The sequence below is a fragment of the Tamandua tetradactyla genome, unplaced genomic scaffold (genome assembly GCF_023851605.1).
Source record: "Tamandua tetradactyla isolate mTamTet1 unplaced genomic scaffold, mTamTet1.pri scaffold_133_ctg1, whole genome shotgun sequence".
NCBI lineage: Eukaryota > Metazoa > Chordata > Mammalia > Pilosa > Myrmecophagidae > Tamandua > Tamandua tetradactyla.
The window spans coordinates 44829-68003 of NW_027518269.1; the positions used below are offsets into that span (position 1 = coordinate 44829).

The 23175-nt window shown below is 35.6% G+C and overlaps 1 protein-coding gene, 1 long non-coding RNA gene and 1 pseudogene across 6 annotated transcripts in view; 1 reads left to right on the forward strand and 2 right to left on the reverse strand.

The window, feature by feature from the left end:
• The window catches only part of LOC143673126 (olfactory receptor 5D18), a 44138-nt gene that overhangs the window by 15646 nt on the left and 5317 nt on the right, over positions 1–23175 (forward strand). For 3 of the 5 annotated variants that reach the window (XM_077147471.1, XM_077147473.1, XM_077147472.1), the window contains 2 exons: positions 1154–1417; positions 3018–3150. The gene's annotated coding sequence lies outside the window, so the exon portion shown is untranslated. The remainder of the gene's footprint in view (positions 1–1153; positions 1418–3017; positions 3151–23175) is intronic. The other 2 variants (XM_077147475.1, XM_077147474.1) reach the window with 1 other exon arrangement.
• Positions 10353–15925, reverse strand: LOC143673127 (uncharacterized). The gene is made up of 3 exons (XR_013170197.1): positions 15735–15925; positions 11700–11790; positions 10353–10670 (listed from the first exon to the last, which is right to left on the reverse strand). It is a non-coding gene; the product is annotated as an uncharacterized LOC143673127 (long non-coding RNA).
• On the reverse strand, positions 21455–21547 carry LOC143673131 (U6 spliceosomal RNA; annotated as a pseudogene).

Below are 23175 nucleotides of genomic sequence, written 5' to 3' on the forward strand. Positions count from 1 at the left end.
TTCACCTGGCCAAGTTGACAACTGAATCTAACTACCACAGACAGAATGAAAGAAAAAAATATTTAGAAGCAGAATATAGATCACCTACATGCAGAGCAAAGCTGCTGATGACAGTACTAAAGTCAGCAGAAGAATGGTTGCAGTATTAGGAACTACAGGGGTTGATGCAACAATAAATTTATTTACCTCCGTATGATCTTATACAAATTAAAATAGTGATTGACCATTCTTTTTTATCTTAAATCAAGTTTACCTTCATTTTTTTTACTGGAAGTATTATGGAGTGAGCATCCTTGTTTTACTTTTTTTTCTAGTCCTTTTATAACTGGTTTTATTTCTTCTCATGAGCTCATGACAAATGAAACTGTTTTACACATGCCCATGCTACCCTTTTGGTAAAATGTTTTGTTGTTGTTGTTGTTGTTCTATTACCTCAAATTAATCCAGTATCATTCTCTAGAGCCCCAAAAGATGGACCAGTTTCATTGTACTTTGAGGGCTTTTCCAGCTTGGTGTGATACTGCCACTCTCTACTGTGTTCCCTGTTTTTTTTTCAGAAGGCCTGTAGTAACCACATCATATGCCTTTTTCTTCCCAGGAGCTCCTCAAACACCTTGTGGAGAACAGAATATGGTAGCCTTTATGTTGTGTGACAAGTCACACTCCAAAGTTTTTATAGGAAAATTAGAAAAATTAAAAAAAAATACCTGTCCCACAGTCAGAAGACCCATCCATATGGGAATTGTGAAGGAAAAGAAACATGTACATAGAAACAATACTGACCCAAAATATGAACATCTTGTTTTGATATATCAGAAGAAACAAACTGAGAAATTCCTAAGTAAATTGCAATGAAAGTATCACTTAAAATCATACATAACACCAGTATCAGCAGTTCCCAACTCTGAGTTTCCTTAAAAACATAAATTTTATTCATTAGTTTTCTGGATTTTCCTTTTTCCCTGAGTCTCCTTGAGTCTTTCTACAAGTGCTCTTTAATTGTTCTTTCTTCTGTCTTCTTGTGATAACAAATAGTTTTCCCTTCTTCCTTTTCTCTCTTCATAAATTGGTCAGGGTAGAGGTTATTCCTTTTAGTAAAGAGTTTTAGTAGAATGAGTTTACATTTCTTCTTTTCCTTTTTGTTCTTCTCTAGATCATCCCAAAACTGAAGAGCTGCTGCTAAGATCTGAGTAATAGTCTGTCCTTGCCCTCCTTCCACCATTTCCCTAACTTCAGTTTGAATAGTTGGCAAAAAAGGCAAGACCAAGTTTGCAGAATCTAGAGTATGATTTTGACCTTCCCTGATCGATGCTAGTGAGTTTTGAGAAAGCTTCACCAAACCACTGATGGATATGAATGAGGACTGACCCATCTTCTAGGTTTCCTGCTACAACTTCTGTTAGCTCACCTTTTGTGGGTAAGCTTCAAGTATTATGGTCAACAAGCCCTATTAATGGGCCTCTATCATGACTTAGCACCTTCATTATTTAGAGTGGTGGAAAGTCAGCTTATTTCTGTTTGGGTCATCCTCTGGTCCCTGACACGTTTTCTCCATCAAATGAGCAAAGTCTGATGAACGTTGGGTTCCCCACAACAGCCAGTACACAACCGCATGTGGATCTGTAAACTGAAAAACAATGCTGCTGAATACTTCTGAAAAATTCTGTGGGTCTTCTTGAGGTACAGGAAAAGAAGACTTTAGATGAGTGATATCAGCTAGTGAGAAAAACACATGCATTCCTTTTGTGCCATTTGCTCCCTGAGTGGTCTGGGTAGTTTCTCAATGGCAACAGTTTTGCTGGTTACCAGAATTAAAAGTGGAATAGGTGTTAAATATGAAATGGAAATCTGTAAATGAGGAGAAACCTCCCAAATCTCTTCTTTTTTGCTAGCTACTGGAATGCAATATACCAGAAACAGAATGGCCTTTTTAAAAGAGGGGATTTAATAAGTTGCTAGTTTACAGTTCTAAGGCCAAGAAAATGTCCCAATTAAGACAAGTCTATAGAAATGTCCAATCAAATGCATCCATGGTCATGATACCTTGGTTCAAGAAGGCTGATGAAGTTCAGGGTTTCTCTCTCAAGTGAGAAGGTACATGGCAGGTACAGTCAGGACTTCTCGCTCAACTGAAAGGGCACATGGCAAACATGACATCATCTGCTAGCTTTCTCTCCTGGCTTCCAGTTTTGTGAAGCTCCCCAGAGGCATTTTCCTTCTTTATATCCAAAGGTCACTGGCTCATGGACTCTCTGCTTCATGGTGCTGCAACATTCTCTGCTCTTTCCAAATTTCCTTTATCCAAAATGTTTACTGTTTTATAGGACTCCAGAAACTCATCAAGACCCACCCAAATGGGTGGAGACATGTCATCACCTAATTCAACTTAACAACCACTCTTGATTAAATCACATCTCCAGGGAGATGATTTGATTGCAGTTTCAAACACACAGCATTGAGTAGGGATTATTCTACCTTTATTTATGTATTTCCACTGGTAATTAGCTTATACTTGCAGAAAGTTTTCATTGTGCTTTATTGCATAGAAAGTTATAGACAATTATAAATACCACAGAGAGTTAAATGTATGGGGGATGATTCATTTTCTGCTTCAAATTAGCAATGCAGGCTTGGAATACTCACAATAGCTCACATAATGCTAATATCTAGAAATGTATTTTCTTTTGGAAATTGCATTCAATGTCTAAGCAGATATTAAACTCTCATGCTAGTGTCATTTCTATTTCAAAAAACAAGTGAGTTAATGCATACAAAATTGTTTCCTAAATTACACTTTGGATTTGGAAATTATGTCAGATGCTGATTTTCATGCATTCATTTCACATTTTTTAAATATATACCTGGGCACTGAGTTAGATACTTACAATGCAGAAATGCAATATGTTAAAGGGGGGAGTAAAAACTGCAGTAAGGAGATACCTAAAGAAAGTAATAAATCAAATCTTAAAATTATTACTATGATTGAAGTATGTCCTTATGTTGCTCTATTTCTGCAGCATCTCTATGCATGGGGAGAAGGGCATCTGAATCACAGCAACTCCACATCATGACTTTGTGACCTGAGAAAATATACTCTGTATGCCTTGTTTACTTCATTTGTGAAATGGATGAATTATCTGGAAATACCATGTGAGTTTTCATGCATAGTAAATGAGCTACTATATAATTACCAATTAAGAACTTAGAAATGTTAACTACCCCGTACACACATAGCCATATGCACTGAAAAGCAATCTGGTGAATGTGTGGTCTACTGAGGGCAAAAGAAGACATTGAGAAATTGCTTATATATTTACACCATTCAGGTCAGAGATGATGGTGTCATGGCATAAGATGATGGTGGTTTTGGTGTTGGAGGTGAGCAGATTAAAGGAGCCTATTCAGGGTGAATGTTAACAGTTTTAAAATAAATATTTTAATTTGGAACAATTTCAGATACACAAATTAGTTTCCAATATCATGCAGTGATTTCCAATACACCCTTCCTCCAGTGAGCCACATACATCTTTCATCATCATCACACATCAAAATAGCAAAGAAACAGTGATACATTACTATTATCAAACATCAGACTTTATTAGATTCCACCAATTCCACAAATTTTTCCATTAATTCTACTTCTGTTCCAGGATGCAATCCAGTGTACAACATTATATTTACTTACCATGTCTCCCCAGTCTCCTCTGGTCTGTGACAGTTTCTCACTCTTTTCTTGTTTTACATGATCTTGATAATTGTAAGAAGCACTAGCTAGACATCTTGTAGAATATTCCTAAATCTGAATTTATTGATGATTTTCTGATATTAAACTGATGTTATGAGTTTTGGGGTAGAATATCACAGGGGTAAAGTGCCATTCCCCTCACATCACACCAGCATGTAAGGAACACATGATGTTCACATGACATCATGGTGATGTCACAATCACTGCTTGGTTATGGTAGTGCTTACCAAGTTTCTCCTTTATAAATTTGTGGAATTTGGAATGTAATTGACAATAAAAATGTCTGGATTGTTCCTTCTTTTCAAACTCTATAGTTTATATATACTTAAATGAATATGCATTATTCCTATAATTCAATTTTGAAAAGAAGCTTATGAATTTGGTGATGTACTGATCCCTAAGGAATTAGAAGAAAATGCATCCACTGCAATGACACCAGAGAATATGTCAACAACCAATTCCTAGGTTGCATCCCATTGAGTAGTACTCCAGTTATAATTCTGCACCATCTTTATCTCCAAGCTCATGGAGGCAGATATTAGTGACAGAGATTGGCAGAATTTAGACTGTTAATTCAGCTTTCCATTGTTTCTTAGCACTTCCTGAAATTTCTCATGTCCTAGAAAATGTCATTTTGCTGGTTCACTTGTTGAAATATACTATTTCTATTATAAACATCAAAACTATTATCTTATAAGATCATTGATGTCTGAGAAGAAAAATGACTGGAATTCATCAATAATAAAGAGAAACTCTAATTAAATTAAACAAGAACATTTGGCTTCAGGTCAATTCATTTCTTTTTTTAATTCAAGTAGAAAACTTGGAGTTCCAGCTCATGCAGATTAATCAGGAAATGAAATGTCACTTTTTAGGTTTGGATACATTTTAGTCTTCACTAGTATAACATGAAATTTTGTGGGGATTCAATTTTGTAGTATAAAAACTGGCAGCAGTGGCAGTATTAAGGAACAGTAGAGGAAAGATGCAGAAAATATATAAGGATGTTTGTTGAGTTTAAAACTCTGAGGTCTAGTGTCAGTTTGCATTCAAGTCTAATCCTAAACCATGGGTTTCAACAAATTCATTTTAAGTTGTTCAAGTTAAATAACCAAGTATTTTCCTGTGTATTTTTTTGCTTTTGAAAAATATAAATCTTTTTGTTATTGTTATGAGTGTCAACATACCACAGTGGTAGTAGCAATCCCCAAACTGCAGGAGGATGGCCTAATAAAAGCATGTTATTTGTTCAAAAGTTGAAGGGAAACTCATTGATTAAATAGTGAGGACAATCAGGAAAAATTCTCATTCTGGAGTTAAGAGAGAAATCTCATTTTCCTTGGATTCTGGAAAAAGGCCATGCCGGGTATGATAGAGAATCACATGACCTTTGATAACTTTCCCCTGCTGTGTTAAAGCTAAGGAGTCTGGCAAGGAGTCTGGTCAGGAGCACAGGGAAAACATAAGTGGATCTAACTGGGTGATATTTTTGTGCAGAGGAACAAATGGGGTGGCCAACACATAAGAGTTTTACAGAGTCAAACATCTTCAAGAAGATATGGAAGGATTATTCAGTTATATTAATATAAACTTGGAACATCAATGTGCCCATATAACAAGAAAACACAGGTTAATTTCAGCAAAAGAAATCAGCATTTTCGGAGGACAGTGATGATTATTTTAGGTCAAATGAAATAAATGCATATTCTGTATTTTTGTAGTCTGTATAGTTAAACCATGCACAAGTGTGTGCAAATATATATGTAGAAAAGAAAAAAGGAATATAATAAATGTTAGCCTAACTTATCCCTGAATAGTTGTATATTAGCTAACTTTTTTCATGTGTGTTTGACTGTAGTTATCATGGTTTGTAAGTCCATTTGTATATTTCCTAAAATTAAAAGATTTTTTTAAAAATAGTACACTTGATGAGGCATTGTCTCCAGTGATTTAGAAGAAATTACATTCTTCCAAAATAACACATGGAAGAACATTTCATCTAATTTCTGGGTTTGTGATTTAAAAGAAATGGCTCAGTGATGATTCTCTAAGATCTAAATCCCTGAGATCATAGAGGTGTGCATAAATCCTAGATTTTTTTCTTAGGAGGTAGCTTCTATATCCTCCTTCCTCTCTCTCTCTCTCTGTCTCTCTCTCTCTGTCTCTATCTGTCTCTCTCAGTCTCTCTCTCTCTTTCTCCCCCCCGTTCCTCTGGCCTCCTTTTCTGAGATGTTCTTGGTATGAGGAAAGAAAAATATGCAACATGGACTCCTTGTATATATATAAACATCTTGATATTATAAAAAGTGCTTGAATTCTGAGCAGGAACTTTCCTGGAGACTTTTAATAACAGTTGCAGGATTTTCAGGTGAGATGACTTGTGGTAATTTTCTCTTGCATGGGAGAGACTGAGGTCCTGAAAACTCTGACACATTAATCTCATTGTGTAGTTCAAACACCATAATATCTTTTGTGATCATATGTCCATTTACCAAGGATTCTTCTTCTTAAGCTGGGCTCCTTCCTCCTTCACGGGTATCATTCTGATTTCTGCTCTGAGAATATCCACCATGCACATAGCATAGTACAGACATTCTAAAAATTCTAAAACTGAAGTAATAAGACACAAAAATAGCCTCAGTATCTCAGCATCTTGTAGAGAGAAGAGGAGAATAATATGGATAAAGTAATAGCTAACATGACATAAAATGTTGTTTCTCTGACAAATAATGTCTCTAGGTCTGCCAAAAATGGGGTAACTCTTGCTTGAGTAAAAAGTAAAAATTTTTATATTGGTTTTGATCAAATGCTCTAAATATATGAAGTCTTCTAATTAGTAGACCCCTAAGACAGGATACTCCAGGTAAACAAAATGAAAAATGAAATAAGCCAAGCATAAACAAGCATCTGTTGTTCATGGTAGACTAAGAATTTTGTCATAATTAAAGAAGGCTGAATGTGGGAAATAACAAAGTTAAAGCTTCAGGTAAAATCAAGCAGAGACAATTAGATTTGACAGATTAGGTAATAGGGAAAAATTGAAGTCTTTGGAGCATTATATTGTCATAATAACTATACTGTTTAAGGCATGAAGAAATCAGTGGCCTCAGTATAAGGTAGGAACATATCGGGGAGGTGATCTGTGTACTGGTAGCAGTTTAATATCTCTACCATGCCTACCAACCTGAGAGGAGGAAAGGGGAACTGTAGTGAGCCAGATAGTGATGAGAAAGGAAAGGGGGAGAATCTGAAGAATGTATTGAAGAGCCATAGTTAGTGAATTAAAATAAAGGCAGTCAAAAGGAGACTATGGAAAGAAAAGTGAGCCTCCCATTTGTCTCACACTGCTCCAACTTGCCTTTTGATGGCCAGATCTGTCTTTGTTCAGAGTCTTAGAGGCTTCATATTCATATAAGGATTTCCAACTCATGTTGAGTAGTCATAGAATTAAAAATTAAAAAGGTGAGTAAACATTTCTTATGCTCCATAATGCCAGACTTGGAACCAAGTATTTTAACATTGTTTTCTAATCTAATCTAAGTTACAAGTTTACACTTCTAAGCCTATAAAAATGTCCAAACTAAGGCATCTAGGTAAAAAGATACTTTAACTCAAGGAAGGTTGATAGGTAAGTAACACCTCTGTCAGGTGGGAAATCACTTAGCTTACATCTGTGAGCCCTTCACTTGTGGGATCCATGGCTTTCCATCTCTGTTCCTCACTTTGCTTCTCTGGGACTGGATTTCATCTCCCAGCTGGCCTTGGCTCTCTCCATATCTGGCTTGCTTAACATCTCATAGCAATGTCAGCTGGGTTCTAAGCATCTCCAAACATGTATGTCTCTGTTCTCCAAAGGTCAGCACCTGTGTAAACTCTGTTCTGAAGTTTCTGTCATCTCTGTTGTTCCTGAGATTTCTCCAAAATGTTTCCCCTTTTGAAGTGTCTAGTAAACTAATCAAGACCCACCTGGAATGGGTGGTGTCACATCTTCATTGAATCAAAAGGTCACACTCACATTTGGGTGTGTCACATCTCTATGGAGATAATCTGATCAAAACTTTACAAGCTATGGTATTGAATCAAAATTAAAAGAAATGGCTGCCCTTGCAAGACTGGAAACATGGATTCAAACATGGCTTTTCTGGAGGCATAAAACTTTAAATCAGCAGAAGCAATTTACATTCATTTTTATATTAATGCTGTTAAAAGCAACAACCTTCAGAATGATGAAACTGTGAAAACCATGTTTTCTACACTTTAGCTAGGATAATCTTCTTAGTTCTACATCCAGCACACCACTCACTAACTATGCAACCTCAGACAAGTTTCTTAACTTATAAATGCTTGTTTCCCTTTGTGAAATATGAGCTACTTGTTTTATACTTAATGATGTTTTCGAGATCTAATTTAATTAATATATTTAAACTTTGGAGCATAATGTCTGACACATGGTAAATGTTTTATATAAGTATATGAGTATAATTAATACTTTTATTTTTTTATTGCCATTATATTAGATACTCTCCAAAAACAATCATGATGTTAGTTCGAGGAAATCAGTGTGCTGAAGTCATATTCATCCTCTTGGGCTTCTCAGAGTATCCTGCCTTCTGGGTGCCCTTCTTTCTGTCTAACCATCTGTGTATAGTCAGTGTGGTGGGGAATTTGGGCATAATCATGATTAACAAGATCCATCCAAAACTTAACATTGCCACATATTTTTCCACAGTCAGTTGTCCTTTGTGGATTTCTGTTATTCCAGTATGGTTGCACCCAACTCTTGGAGAACTCGATTGTGGAAGACAGAACCATCTGCTTCACTGGATGTATCATGCTGTTCTTGTTGTTTTGTATATTTGCAGTGACAGAAACATTCGTGTTGGCCTATGGCAGATTTTTGGCTATTTGTAACCTTCTGTTCTACACAGTCATCATGTACCCAAAGCTCTGTGTATCCTTAGTGTCTAGACTCTACACAAAAAATAAAAGACAAAAATCTTTCCCCACCTGTGCCTCCCACCTCACAGCCATCACCATTTTCCATGGGACTGTACGCATGGGACATAGTCTCTTACCTAACACTGGCCTATTTTCTCCTAGAATTGTCTTTCTATGGGTCTAACATCATAAACAGTTTTGCCTTTGTCACTGTCTTCTGTTCTGAATGACACATCAGCCAAATGCATTGTTACTTCCATATTCACTGAAATGAATAGTTTTGGCATCATCCCCACTTCTTATATTTTCATTTTTGTCACTGTCAAAAGAATGCCTTTTGTTGGTGGGTGATAAAATCTTTCTCCAACTGTGCCTCCCACCTTACAGCCATGACCATTTCCCAAGGGACTGTCCTGCTCTTCTACTGTGTCCCCAATTCCAAATGCTCAGGGCTCATTGTCAAAGTAAGTTCTGTGTTTTATGCAGTGGTGATCCCATGCTGAACCCTTTGATCTGCAGCCTCAGTAACAAACATGTAAAGGAGAATGTCAGAAAGTTAATGAGACAGCCAATGAATATTTGTTGAAAATTTGTTCATTTCTAAAGGAATCTAGTGATTATACAATATTTCCAATAGAGATGATGATTCAATTTGTTTTATTGGTTTTATCTGGCCAAATTTTAAGTGTTTTGTAACAGACCATGTATCTGATCATTTAATTTCTACTAACTTCAATGTTTAATGAAAGAGCATTGAATCATGTATGAAATAGCTCAAGTGTAGTGGATTGAACAACATCTCCAGAAAATACCTTGTCCGTTGCAATGTCAGATTGTGAACGTTTTATGAAGTTGGACCTTTGCAGATGTAATTAAGGTAAGGATCCAGATGAAATCATGGGGAATCATTGTGTTAGATGGAAAAGGATATACAGAGACACAAGGGAAGAGGGCCTTGTGGAGATGCAGGCAGAGATGAGAGTTAGGCTGTTACAAGCCAATAAACACCAAGAGCAAGTAGGAGGTGGAAGAGGCAAAGAAGGCTTCCTCACTCTAGAGCACATTGAGAGAGTGCAGCCCTGCTGGTAACTTTATTTCAGACTTTGGAAACAGAAGTGTGAAAGAATAACATTCTGTTGTTTTAAGTCACCAAGTGTGTGATAATTTGTTATGACTACCCTAGGAAACTAATACAGGAATTAAATTTTGGACCAGAAAATCCTAATTTCTCTCATATTGACATTGATATTTTACATATTCTTCCATCCCACTTAAGCAATGAGAATGTTGCAGCTATTTCTGGACTCTCAGATTTATTCCTTTTATCTATCTATCTATCCATATCTCAGCACCACATGATTTTGAATACTGATTTCTGATTTCAAAGGCCACTCTGTCTCATTAGTGCTCAGCTGGTGACTGGAGAGATATTTCTTAAAATGTCTGGAAAAAGAAAAAAATTGTCCTAGTCTTTCCAGATGACTTTCACATGTGTTGATCCATACTGTGAACATTCAGCCTGGCTTGTGCTGGACTTGAACAGCAGCTTAAGTATGAGGGGTCAGAGCCTTCTCAGGTCTTTCCTGACATGCATCTAGACTTATGCAAGCACATGGCATTCTATATTTTTAGAAATACATCTGAGCTTTTCAAAGCATTTCATGGCCCACCTTTTTCCCACATTTTTTGTTGTTGGTGGTGGTGATTTTGGAGGTCTATTGTATCTCCCAACTGAGGTCCATTTCCACAAGCAGCAGTAACTAATACACTTGCCTTTAGATATTTTCATTCAATGGATTGCCAACAGCACTGCAGAAGTCCTGGAATATGTGACATCTGAGTAAGCTCTTTGAACCAGCTTCCAGGGAGCCACCAGACAGGTCAGAACAAACAACCACCGTTCTTTGAGAATGAGGTCTATTCTGCTATCTTTTGTACCATTGTCCATACAAAAACATTGGCTTTTCTCTTCAAGGCCACTGTTGAGCTATAGAGTGGGAAATAAGAACAGGGCAAGCTAAAGTAGCACAAAGCTCTCAATTCTTACTAAGATTCAACTATTTGTTCTTAACAAAGCATTCTCCTCCTTGCTTCAAGTTTTTCATTTGCTTTCAGAGTTCTAAAGAAAGTTGACTTTAACAGTTTTTGCCAGTTTATTCCTGCTTTTGTGGGAGGGATGGACTTTCTATGTTCCCTGATTGCAATTTTTTTTTAGAAGTAGGTATAGATTTATTGGGACTTACAAACAGGAGAGGTTCTCCCATGGAGGTCGATCTCGAGTTTAGTGCTCCACAAGGAATAGGAGTGTGGGGGGTGGGTAATGTGATTTTAGAACAAATACATTCCATATAGTATGAGAACCTTGGGTTTCTAGCATAACCATTAAAGGGGCCTAAATTGTGATTTTTACTGAAATTGGTATTTAAGACTAAGATCCAATCAACGCTGTTTTTACATCCATGGTTACATTCCTCCCCTTGTGGGGAGATTGTTTACTTTCTTGACCTTTGTCCTTGGCTAAGGCAGGTTTATTATGGACTGTTTAGGAGGGGCCGGGGTCCTAATAGGGAAGGATATGTTCAACCACAGTGTCTTATTTTCGTGTTTTGTCTGTGTGTGCATCTGGGTGTGTGTTTGTGTGTTGGGATGTAGTTAGAGAAGGGAAATTTTAATTCCAATCTTGAAGGAAATGGTGTTTTAGGATTGGTTGCAAGATAGCAGGTCAAGATTTTAGGAAAAGTCCTAGCATGAAGGAGGCTATTACCATAGACAAATTACACTGCACAGTGTATAAAGGAGAATATTATGGCTACAATTGGAGGATCACTGCTTTAAGATTCCATTCTTCTTTGCCTTGAAGGAATATATCTTTAATTTCTCTTGAAGTTGCAAATGGTTCAAAAAGAGGCAAAGTCCAAGAACAATGGTTCCAACTTATTTTTAGCAATAGAATGTTATCTTCAAACAAAATCTTATCCCAAAGTGCAAAATGTAAACAGATAAAAAACTGAGTTACCCTGGTTACAAGGGTGATAAGGTGGCCTTTTCCTCATGCCCATTCCTCAGAATTCCTAGGGCTCCATGGAGTGCAGCCTGCAAACCTTGCCCTAGAAGAAGAAAAGCAGAGTGATCCCTTGGTCTTCTTTCTTGATTAAAATAAACTGACCTTGCCAGGAGAAATTGCATTTAGAAGTTTGTGCCAGAAAATTAAAAGGATCGACAATATCTAGTGTCATTGTCGATCCTTTTAATGGGAAAGGAATGGGAAAGTGGGCATTCTTCAAGCACTGTTGATGAGAATAAAAATTGGTGCAGCCGTTTTGAAAACAATTCATCAAAATTTTGAATACACAAGTCTGTACTTCACTTCTAGAAATATATCTTCTAGTAATACCCATATATTCTCACAAAAGTATGTGTACAAGTATTTCCATCATTTACAAGACTATAAGATCAGAAACAACTTAATGAGAAGAATGGTTAAATAAATTATACTACATTCATACAATGGTATATTACACAGTCATTAAAGTGATGGGGGAGAGTTATGCATACTGATATGGAAGGGATGTCTCTAATATACTATGAAGTGAAAGCAAAGCTGCAAAAGAATATATGTAAGTTGATAAACTTTTTTTTTTTTTTTTTTGGTATGGGCAGGCACTGTGAATCAAACTCAGGTCTCCGGCATGGCAGGTGAGAATTCTGCCTGCTGAGCCACTGTGGCCTGCCCTGAGACCACCGTGGCCTGCCTGATAAACTTTTTTATTTTATTTTGTTTTATTTTATTTTTTTATTAATTAACAGAAAAAAGAAAAAAAAGAAATTAATCCAACATTTAGAAATCATGCCATTCTACATATGCAATCAGTAATTCTTAACATCATCACATAGATGCATGATCATCATTTCTTAGTACATTTGCATCAGTTTAGAAGAACTAGCAACACAACAGAAAAAGATATAGAATGTTAATATAGAGAAAGAATAAAAGTAATAATAATAGTAAAAACAACCAGACAGACAAAAACAAACAAAAAACAAAAAAACAACAACAACAACAAAAAAAACCTATAGCTCCGATGCAGCTTCATTCAGTGTTTTAACATGATTACTTTACAATTAGGTATTATTGCGTTGTCCATTTTAGAGTTTTTGTATCTAGTCCTGCTGCACAGTCTGTATCCCTTCAGCTCCAATTACCCATTATCTTACCCTGTTTCTAACTCCTGCTGGACTCTGTTACCAATGACATATTCCAAGTTTATTCTCGAATGTCGGTACACATCAGTGGGACCATACAGTATTTGTCTTTTAGTTTTTGGCTAGACTCACTCAGCATAATGTTCTCTAGGTCCATCCATGTTATTACATGCTTCATAAGTTTATCCTGTCTTAAAGCTGCATAATATTCCATCATATGTATATACCACAGTTTGTTTAGCCACTCATCTGTTGATGGACATTTTGGCTGTTTCCATCTCTTTGCAATTGTAAATAACGCTGCTATAAACATTGGTGTGCAAATGTCCGTTTGTGTCTTTGCCCTTAAGTCCTTTGAGTAGATTCCCAGCAATGGTATTGCTGGGTCGTATGGCAATTCTATATTCAGCTTTTTGAGGAACCGCCAAACTGCCTTCCACAGTGGTTGCACCATTTGACATTCCCACCAACAGTGGATAAGTGTGCCTCTTTCTCCACATCCTCTCCAGCACTTGTCATTTTCTGTTTTGTTGATTATGGCCATTCTGTGGGTGTGAGATGATATCTCATTGTGGTTTTGATTTGCATTTCTCTAATGCAATTTTTGCTGACATTTCTCTTTAAGAAGGAACAGTGCAAAAATAAGAAAAAAATTCAAGAATGAGCAACAATTATTTTAGGAAGGCAAAGAAGATACAAAAGATAGATTATAAGAATCTCTGAGGACGAGAACTAAAGCAAGACATTAAGAAAATGCTTCAGGGGATGTAGTACCCACAAAAAGACTTGTGGCTTCAGTTCTGCTGCCTTACACCAATAGCTTGACTGACTCAACTGACAGAACCTTATCTGAAGTGCAACAAAAAAGGAGCTTGGATCACACAGCCCATTCATAACAGCCATCTGAAGTGCATAGTAAGAGGGACAAGAGAGAAAGTAGATATATGGAAAGGCAAATGTAAAATAATGAACAATACTAGGCATAATACCTTTTCAAAAATGTCTTAAATTTATGGATGAATTAACAAAATTTATTGTTCTATTCTTCACATTTTCTAGAACCCACCTAAATATACAGATCTTAATTACTGCATATCACCATCTAGGTAAAACTAAGTGATTATTCTGAACTTTACTTCTTAAAGCAATCGATTAGCAGAGATTCTAACATTTTAGTGATCGTAATTGACATCAAAATTCCTTCTTTAATCTACATGTTATTGGGTCCTATTCTAGCACTAGTGATCTAGGAAATCTTATTTGGACCTGGGAATCTTCATAACCCCAAAATCCAGTCAATTCTGGTATAGATGATGTAGGGATTCCCCTCTGAATAATTCTGTTTTAGCTTGGCTTTATTAATTCCAGAGGGCATTTTAATGATGTACAATTAAAGCCTGGTAGTCAATTTCACTTTTCAAATTTTATGTGTAACTACAAGGAAGTTCTAGTCATTAAAGAGGGTAAAATATACCCAGTATTTTCCTTAATTACTTGGTTTGAGGCTTGTGAAGAATGAGTTGCTAGTGATTCTCCAAGGTCTGAGTCCCAAAGGCTGTAGATTTAAGTATAAGATCCCTGATGCCTCAGTTATATTCACCTTACAGAGAAACAGGAGGTGGTAGCCTGTTTCTCTGTATAGGTAAGTTGCTTCAGATTTTCTTTGAAACAGTGAATATATGATTTTCCTGATACAATAACTGGGGTCTTTAATTTTTCTTTCTGTGTTGTAATTAGCTGAAACTGGACCTAATCACATTAAATAAGAAGTTGATACCCTAGAAATAATTGTTTTTATTATCTGCTAACAATCATTTCAGAAAGAATAGAATAAACTTTTCACCTAGAAAAGGATATTTATCATATCTTATTCATAACATCTTTAGTGGGTGTGTATAAACTTTCATAAGAATTGGCTCTGTGTGCTACAATACATATAAAAGATAAGCTTGTGGCTAGTATTGCTAGAATTTTGTCTAGTAAGCTTGGCATCCAATATATATATATATATTTTGAGAATCCACTACCTTCCTTAGTTAATATCAACTCCTCAGCAACTAATATATTTAAAGAGAGAAGTAACCTTTATGGAAATGAAAAGGTGTTAATGGGCTTGCTAAATTTTCTTCCTATGTTATATCATCTTATCTTATTCTTTAAAAAAAAGCATATTCTCTTAAGGATTTTATTTTATCCAAGTACATAGGGGAAACACAGTTGCAGTATATATTTTTTTCCTTGAGCAATTGTTTCATATTTCTTCAAATAATCCTTTACTAGTTTATGTATTTAAGTACAAACATTTGCTCAGTGTAATATATGCAAATGTTATGCTGCTAGCTAACAGATATAAGGTGAAAGATACAATATTTAAAAATGTTTCCCCTATATACCACGACTAAGTTTTTATTTTTTCATGAAAACACAAAGTGCAATGGAAATTCAAATTTGTTTTAGAGATTCAGTTTGGTTTCGAATATGTACAAAAAATTGTCTGGAATGAGGCCTGGTCTTCAGGAAGGAAACTCACTCCAATAGTTCCTCTTTTTCTTTTTCTTTATAGAAAGTCATTATGTATTTACTTTTCACCCCCATAAATCTCTTTGGCAGGAACAACTCTGTCCCATCCTCTTCCATTAAAGCAATTGTGGTGATGGCTGAAAGAAATCAGAGTGTGGAGGCCACCTTTTCCCTCTTAGGGTTCACAGATTTCCCAGAGCTTCAGATTCCTCTCTTCCTGGTATTTCTGTCTATGTATATTATCATTGTGTTAGGGAATCTTGGGATGATAGTAATCATAAAGATTAACCCCAAATTTCATACCCCTATGTACTTTTTCCTCAGTCACCTTTCTTTTGTTGATTTTTGTTACTCTTCCATTGTCACTCCCAAGCTACTTGAGAACTTGGTCCTGGCAGATAAAACCATCTTCTACTCCAGTTTCATGCTGCAGTTTTTCCTGTCCTGTACTGCTGTGGTGATGGAGTCCTTCCTGCTGACTGTGATGGCATATGACCACTTTGTGGCCATCTGTAACCCTCTGTTTTATGCAGTGGCCATGTCACAGAGGCTGTGTGCCCTGCTGGTAGCTGGGTCCTATCTCTGGGGTATGTTTGGCCCCTTGGTGCTCCTTTGCTATGCTCTCCATCTAAACTATTATGGTCACAATGTTGTCAACCACTTTTTTGTGAATATACTGCTCTCATTGCTGTCTCGAGGTCTGATACACATGTTCCACATTTGCTGCTCTTTGGCTTTGCCACCTTCAATGAGGTGAGCACTCTACTGATCATCCTCACTTCATACATTTTTATTCTTGTGACTGTACTGAAATTCCATTCTGCCAGCAGGTGTCACAAAGCCTTCTCCACCTGTTCCTCCCACCTGACCGCCATCACCATCTTCCATGGGACCATTCTTTCCCTCTACTGTGTGGCCAACTCCAAGAACTGCAGGCAAACAGTCAAAGTGGCCTCTGTATTTTACACAGTGGTTAATCCCATGCTGAACCCCCTGATCTGGAGCCTGAGGAACAAAGATGTGAAGGATGCCTTCCAAAAGTTAGTGGAATCAAAAGAAATATTTCACTGAACCAGCCTCAGAAGTTGTTCTTCGTCCCAATGAGCCAGAGACTACATTACTTTGTGAGATGTATTAAACAGAAGACTGTGATTTTAATAGGTTGTGAACTGATAATTTCAATTATGTGATGATGCCAGAAGTTTAATTCTGTGATACAGCCCATAGGACTTTGATCCATAAAGCATCTATTTCTTCAAATTCTTTAAAAGCAAACGAATACAAATACCATAAAAGAAAACAGCTGATAAAAGTAGATATTCTTATAAATAAATAATAATAACTTATATTTCCTCAATGCTTTCTTCATGACAGGCACTGAGATAACTTCTAACAAGTGTTATCACATTTAAGGCCCAAAGTGGTATATGAAGTCAGGTAATATTAATATCTTGTTTTACATAGGAGGAATCAAAACCTAGGAAATTAAATACATTGCCCACTGTTTTACAGATAGTAAGTTACAGAACAAGGTCTCAGAGAAGGATTCATTCCAAGATTTTATTTCTTAATGCAATTTAACCACAAGTCTGGGGTATAAATAAACACCTTTGATTCTACATGATATAATGAATGATTGTTTGTGCATGAGGAGATTTTGAAAGAAGGGTGATTGAATTCAGAAAGAATGTTTTGAGACCCACCTTCCAGAAAGAGAAGTGCATGTTCCAGGACTAGAAGCTAAGCAAAAATTAAGTTCAGTTGACTGTGGAAAGGATCTTGAATTCAGGATAGAAAGTGAAAATTACCATACAATAAAATATCATGGTGATTCCATGAAAAGTCTATTTAGTTAACGTGGCTGGAAATAGGGAAGTGCACCATGTGTGGTAGACAAGTGAACCTAATTCATATTGTGATAATGACAGGACCCTTCTTTCCTATCCATTGCTCATGAGGCTCTGGTACTTACTTTTATTCTTCTCTGATTTTGCCAATACTAGTAGTAGTAAGAACTTTTATGTGTCAGGCACCATACTATATGGTTTATAAGCATTTTTTATTATTTGACCCCCACAAAAAATGAATTTGTATTTGTAAATGGAAATCCTGAAGTTTAAAATGTTGCCCCAAGCTTCATTATTAAGACAATCTAAATCTAAATTCAAACCCTGGTCCATATGACATGAAGGTGGGCACACCTAATTACTAGGATCTGTGGACTTGGCTGTTACAATGAATTTAGATTTCCTAACTTCTGGATAGGGAAAGTAATGATTCATGTGCTTTTTGTAAAAATGGAATATAATAGTCAACATAAAAATTCTCATGACAATGCTTAACTGGTATAGTTTACTTCCTGAAGTAGGTAACACTTTGCCAATACATAACAGGTACCCAGCTAATATTTGCAGAATTAAATCAGTGATGTCACCATTTCCCTGAAGAGCTGTTTTAATCATGTGTTGAGAGGTATATGTATTAATTAATCTCCATTCAGGATTTTAGCTGTAAAGTGACTGAATCTATGACAGAATGAGAAGGTCTCAGTGATATTTTTCAGAATTTCTGATCAACAGATGTGTACTCTTTTTTGATGTATCCAAACATTAGCCCATAAACTGATATAGGACCACACAGAGCATTCACTATCTGTAGTGGAATTTTATAAATGATGCTGCTGCTTTTCATGATATTAAATATTAAGGAATGGCACACACTTTGACATAATGCTTTTCATTTTCTGGTGTTGAAATATCTGCTCTTGAGTAAAGTCATTAATCAGTAGAAGACAGTTGTATTTATTTTTGCATGAGTATAATTAATTAATTGATTAATTAAAGTTACATTTTAGTATTCTTAACTGGTTAAATAAGAAGTTAGGAGAAGTTTGTTGTGAGCCAAAAGTTATTTTGATAATGAAATGGATTATATCCCAACAGCTAGGCATGAGTCTTCTAATAACCCTGTATGAAGATGTCAAAACTGTTGTAGGTAATGCAATGCCTTGTCTTCTTCTTGTTCTCAGTGTCTTCACACAATTCTGTTTCATTTGAGGATTCTTTTAAATGAATCTATTTAAACTGTCATCACAGAGTCAATAAATCCTATGACTGAGGGTGTTGGTTTCTCACTTAATTGAGTATGTGGAACAGAGTTACTTAGAGGATGCTGTTGGCTCACTATAGGAAAGGGCTTTCTGATTTATTAATGCATATGGTAATGACAGACTCCCCTTTAAAGTTATTTGATTCACTTGTCATTGGTGATTTTCAAACACTGTAAGAGGCAGTGAGTCTTTGTTGGGAGATATAGATGGATGTGCTGAGTGATAAAAAGAGGAATAGTTTTTTGACACCTTCATTACTTACCATCCTGAGGTTCTGTGAATTCTATGAAAAGGTTTCCTAGCACTTGAGACAGTAATTTCATTTGTTCAGGAGTACACAGGACAATCATGGTTACACTTGTTCTGCAGATGATGGCATACAGGTTTAAGGAAACTGTAATTTCCACAAGTTCATTTAACTGCAAATGATTAAGTTAAGGTAGTAACTTAACCCTTTGGGTCTAAATTAAGTGCCTTTTCACTGTACTATTTCTGAGGCTGACAGTTTGAGAATTCAAAAAAAGTAATATTGCACTCCAGAAAAAATGACTAATGGGCACATTTCAATACCTAGAATATGACTGGATAGTACTGACTCCAAAATATGTACTCCCAGTGTTACTGGGCATGAAAATCTCCTCAAGTTTTCTGTTCTCTAATTCATAGCTATTAGTTCCAAGGTAAATGCAATAAATCATTAGGTGGGGATATTGAGGAATCATTTTTCAAACTGTCTAAACAAAATTTTGCATGAAAGAATAAGCAAACACAAAATCTAGGGGAAAAACCCTAGAAGTTAAAGCAAATTAGAGCAGAAAGGCTAAATCTTATAAAATGCAAAATAAATGATAAGGTTCTTAACATTAAAACAGTGTCATATTGGGAAAAATAAGTAATCATATGAAATAAGATAAAATTGCATCTGTTCTTTATTCTACATACCAAATAAGAATTCTAGAAAATAGAGGTTAAAATTTAGATTGCCAATATACCAAAACTTCATGGAGAAACAACAGAAAAGAAATTAAAATGACAAATGAATAGCTGTGAAGAAATCATTATGTATCACACATAGTGAAAAGTAAACAATTGGGTGCATGGGTGGTTCAGTAGTTAGAATTCCCCCCTTTCATGCAGGAGACCCAGGTTTGATTCCTGGACTGTGCACCCCCCAAAGAAAAAGTAAACAACTAACATTCCTATAGAAAAACAGACATTTGATTAAGTAGTCCCATAAAAAGGATACAAATTAGCCCTTAAATATATGAAAAGTTTTTAAACTCATTTATAGTAAAAAAAAAGCAAATGAAAACTTCCCTGAGGTATTATTTCTCCTTGTAACAAATTGGCATAAATACAGAAATTTAATGATATATCCTGAAAACAAAGCTGTGAGGGAAAAGATATTTTTATTCATTAGGAGCAAGATTGTAACAAAATACAGTCCCTACATAAAATGACTTTTAACACTTAGAAATGTAGAAACACATTTATCCGTTTTTTTAAGCAATCACAGATCTAAGAATCTGTTCTAAAGAAAGAGTCACAAAAATATGGAATAACATATTAACAAGCACTATTTATAAAAACAAGATAGATAAATTCAATATGAAAATTGTTGAATAGTCTATGGGTCACAGTAAAGCGCTATATAACTGCAATAAAAGAAAGAGGATGATTTCATATAATGTTCCATGATCTACTCTTAAGAGAAAGAAGTCAGGAGGCAGAAAACTGCTTAAGATATAGCAAATTTCACAAAACAAGTAAAAAAATAATAAAATAGGAAAGTAAGGATGACAACTTGCAAAATAGTTTTGAATTTAGAAAAAGGTAACATTTACTTCATGGAAAAATAGATTTATATTAAAAAGTAAAGGAAAACAATCTCTATCAACTGAAAACAAATACAAATAAAAGATGTGTATGTTGTATAATGCCTACATAGTGTAAAGCATTTCTTTAAAAGACATTTAATACAGTATGACTGTGCCTCACTCTTAAATAATGATTATTTTAGTATAAAGTAGATAAATAATGATATAAATGAAATTGAAAGCAATTTTGTCCACATAAGAGAAGAGTTACAGGTGTAATATTAAAGGAAGTATGTTCGTAGTGGCTTAGAGTCATGTGCCCCAGAAAAACATGTCCTTAATCAGGACCCATTCCATTGGTTGTGAACCCATTGTAAGTAGTATCTTTTGGTGAGGTTATTTCACTTAAGGGATGGCCCAACTCAATCAGGATGGGCTTTAATCCACTTTCTGGAGGCCTTACAAAGAAGGCCACAGAGAGAGAGAAGCTGTGGAGAATTAAGAAGCTGGGAGTCAAGGGAACCCAATATATTTGCAAAACATGCTTCCTCACTTCATAGTGTGTGTGCTTAAATTGCAAATCACTGTGGGTTTGCCTGATCTCCCTACTTAAATTGACACCTCTATTTAATCTCTTCAGCATTCCTCATTACTGGAAAATAATTACATATTCATTTTAGGTATTTTTCGTTCAATTTGATGATGGAAGGAACATTCCCTCTCTTTCTCCCGAATACCTAAGATAGTGCCTGACTTATTGTAAACCTATCACAAATATTTGATTAATGCTGGATGAGTCCTCATTATGGACTCAGCCTCTTTTCCTTGGTTCCCATACCAGAAACAAAGTGCATGAAGTAGAGACTGTTTTAATACTGATTAATGCTTGCATATTCTTTAGTCTATGTTCAATAGGGATGACCATTACCACAAAGGGATTATATATCCTTTGAGAAAATTTTGAATGCAATTCATTTCTGTATTTGTCTGATATAAATAGCCTATCTTTGCATATAATGGGTATGCAAAATACTTGTTGAATAAATGTACTTGATAAAACCTTTTTTGCACGAATGGATTTTTAAAACAGTTTTATTCTGGTGGTATATAACAAACCAAAATAAAAATATGGGATGTTTCATGAATTTTTGTGTCATCTTTGTGCTGCAGCCATGCTAATCCAATTTTAATATGTATGCCGCCAAAAACAAGCACCATATTGAAACTTTGGTAAGATTATTTCTTGCCAAACTTTTGATAAAGGAGAAGGTTTGAGATATTGGTCTCCATTTGTCTTAATTTGTATGTAATTTGATTTCAGAAATTTAATATTTGTATTTTAATTAACCTGACTAGAGAGAGAAAAATCAAGCAGAATGAACATTTGGTTTTGCTTTGTTTTGACTGACAGTTTCAATAATCACATCTAAAACCAACTTGATTTTTCCTTGTTCTTTGAATTACCTCCTCTCTGCAACTTAAATCCCCAGGCTTTTGGTAGTTTCCCAGGTCCATGGAAGATCTTATTTCTCTTGCAGGAAATATTATTGATAAATTGACTTGATGCTAATTACTGTCTAGGGACTTGAAATAGATCAGTAAACAAATCAAAATAAATTCCTTGCTTTCGTGGGACTTTTTTTTTCTTTTTTTACATGGGCAGGCACCAGGAATCAAACCCGGGTCCTCTGGCATGGCAGGCAAGTATTCTTGCCTACTGAGCCACCGTGGCCCACCATTTCATGGGACTTTTATTCTAGCAGGAGGAAACACAATGTATGATAAATGCAATAAAATAAGTTTGAAGATTATCATGTATTTTAAACATTAATGTTGGGTAGTAGGATAGCCTCTGCAACACAAAAGTAGGTTCATGGAACTGTGAGTTATTTAAAGTGTATATTTGAGCAAAAACTTAGAAGAAGAGCATTCCAGTCAGAAAAAAAACACTAGTAGAAAGGATGATAAGGAGAAAGGTACTTCTTTTTCAAGGAATTGCAAAGAGGTCAGAAAAGACAGAAAGGGAAACAGCAATAAAATACAATAGAGAATTAACAGAGACTAGACCATTTATCCAACTGAGTATTTATTATCATAAAAACCTCAGCTTTAACTCTTTTTTCTCTTTATTTTTAAAACATTTTTTGTGTGAAATATAATATATATACAAAAAGGCAATAAATTTCCAAGTACATTTAACAACTATTTTTTCTTCCAGCTGCTCCAAGACACAGGAGACCAAGAGAAATATCCACATAATGAATCAGCAGTCATGCTCACTTGTTAAATCCTATCTTCTCCATTATATTCCTCCTTCTCTTTAAACAACACACACACACACATGTATAGGCAATAAATTTCAAAGTACATCTCAACAATTAGTTGTAGAACAGATTTCAGGGTTACAATTTGACAATTTTAGGTTTTTATTTCTAGCTATTCTAAGGTACTGAAGGCCAAAGGAAATATCAGTATAATGATTCAGCACTCATACTCATTTGTTATACCTGACCTTTTGTGTATAACTCTATCATCAACTTTTATCTTTCTCCCATTCTTTAAGGGTATTTGGGCTATGGCCATTCTAACATTTTCACATTGGAAGGGGGTCTCAATAATATGGGATGGGGGATAGACCTGATGTTTCAAAAGGGCTGGCCCCTCTGCATTTCAGGACTTATCTGGTCCAGAGATCCATCTGGAGGTTGTAGTTTTGGAGAGTTAACCTTGGTGCATGAAACCTTTGTAGAATCTTATGTAATGCCCTACATATTCTTTAGGATTGGCTGGAATCATTTTGGTTGGGTTTTAGCAGGTTATGATAGGTAGCAATGTGTAACTGA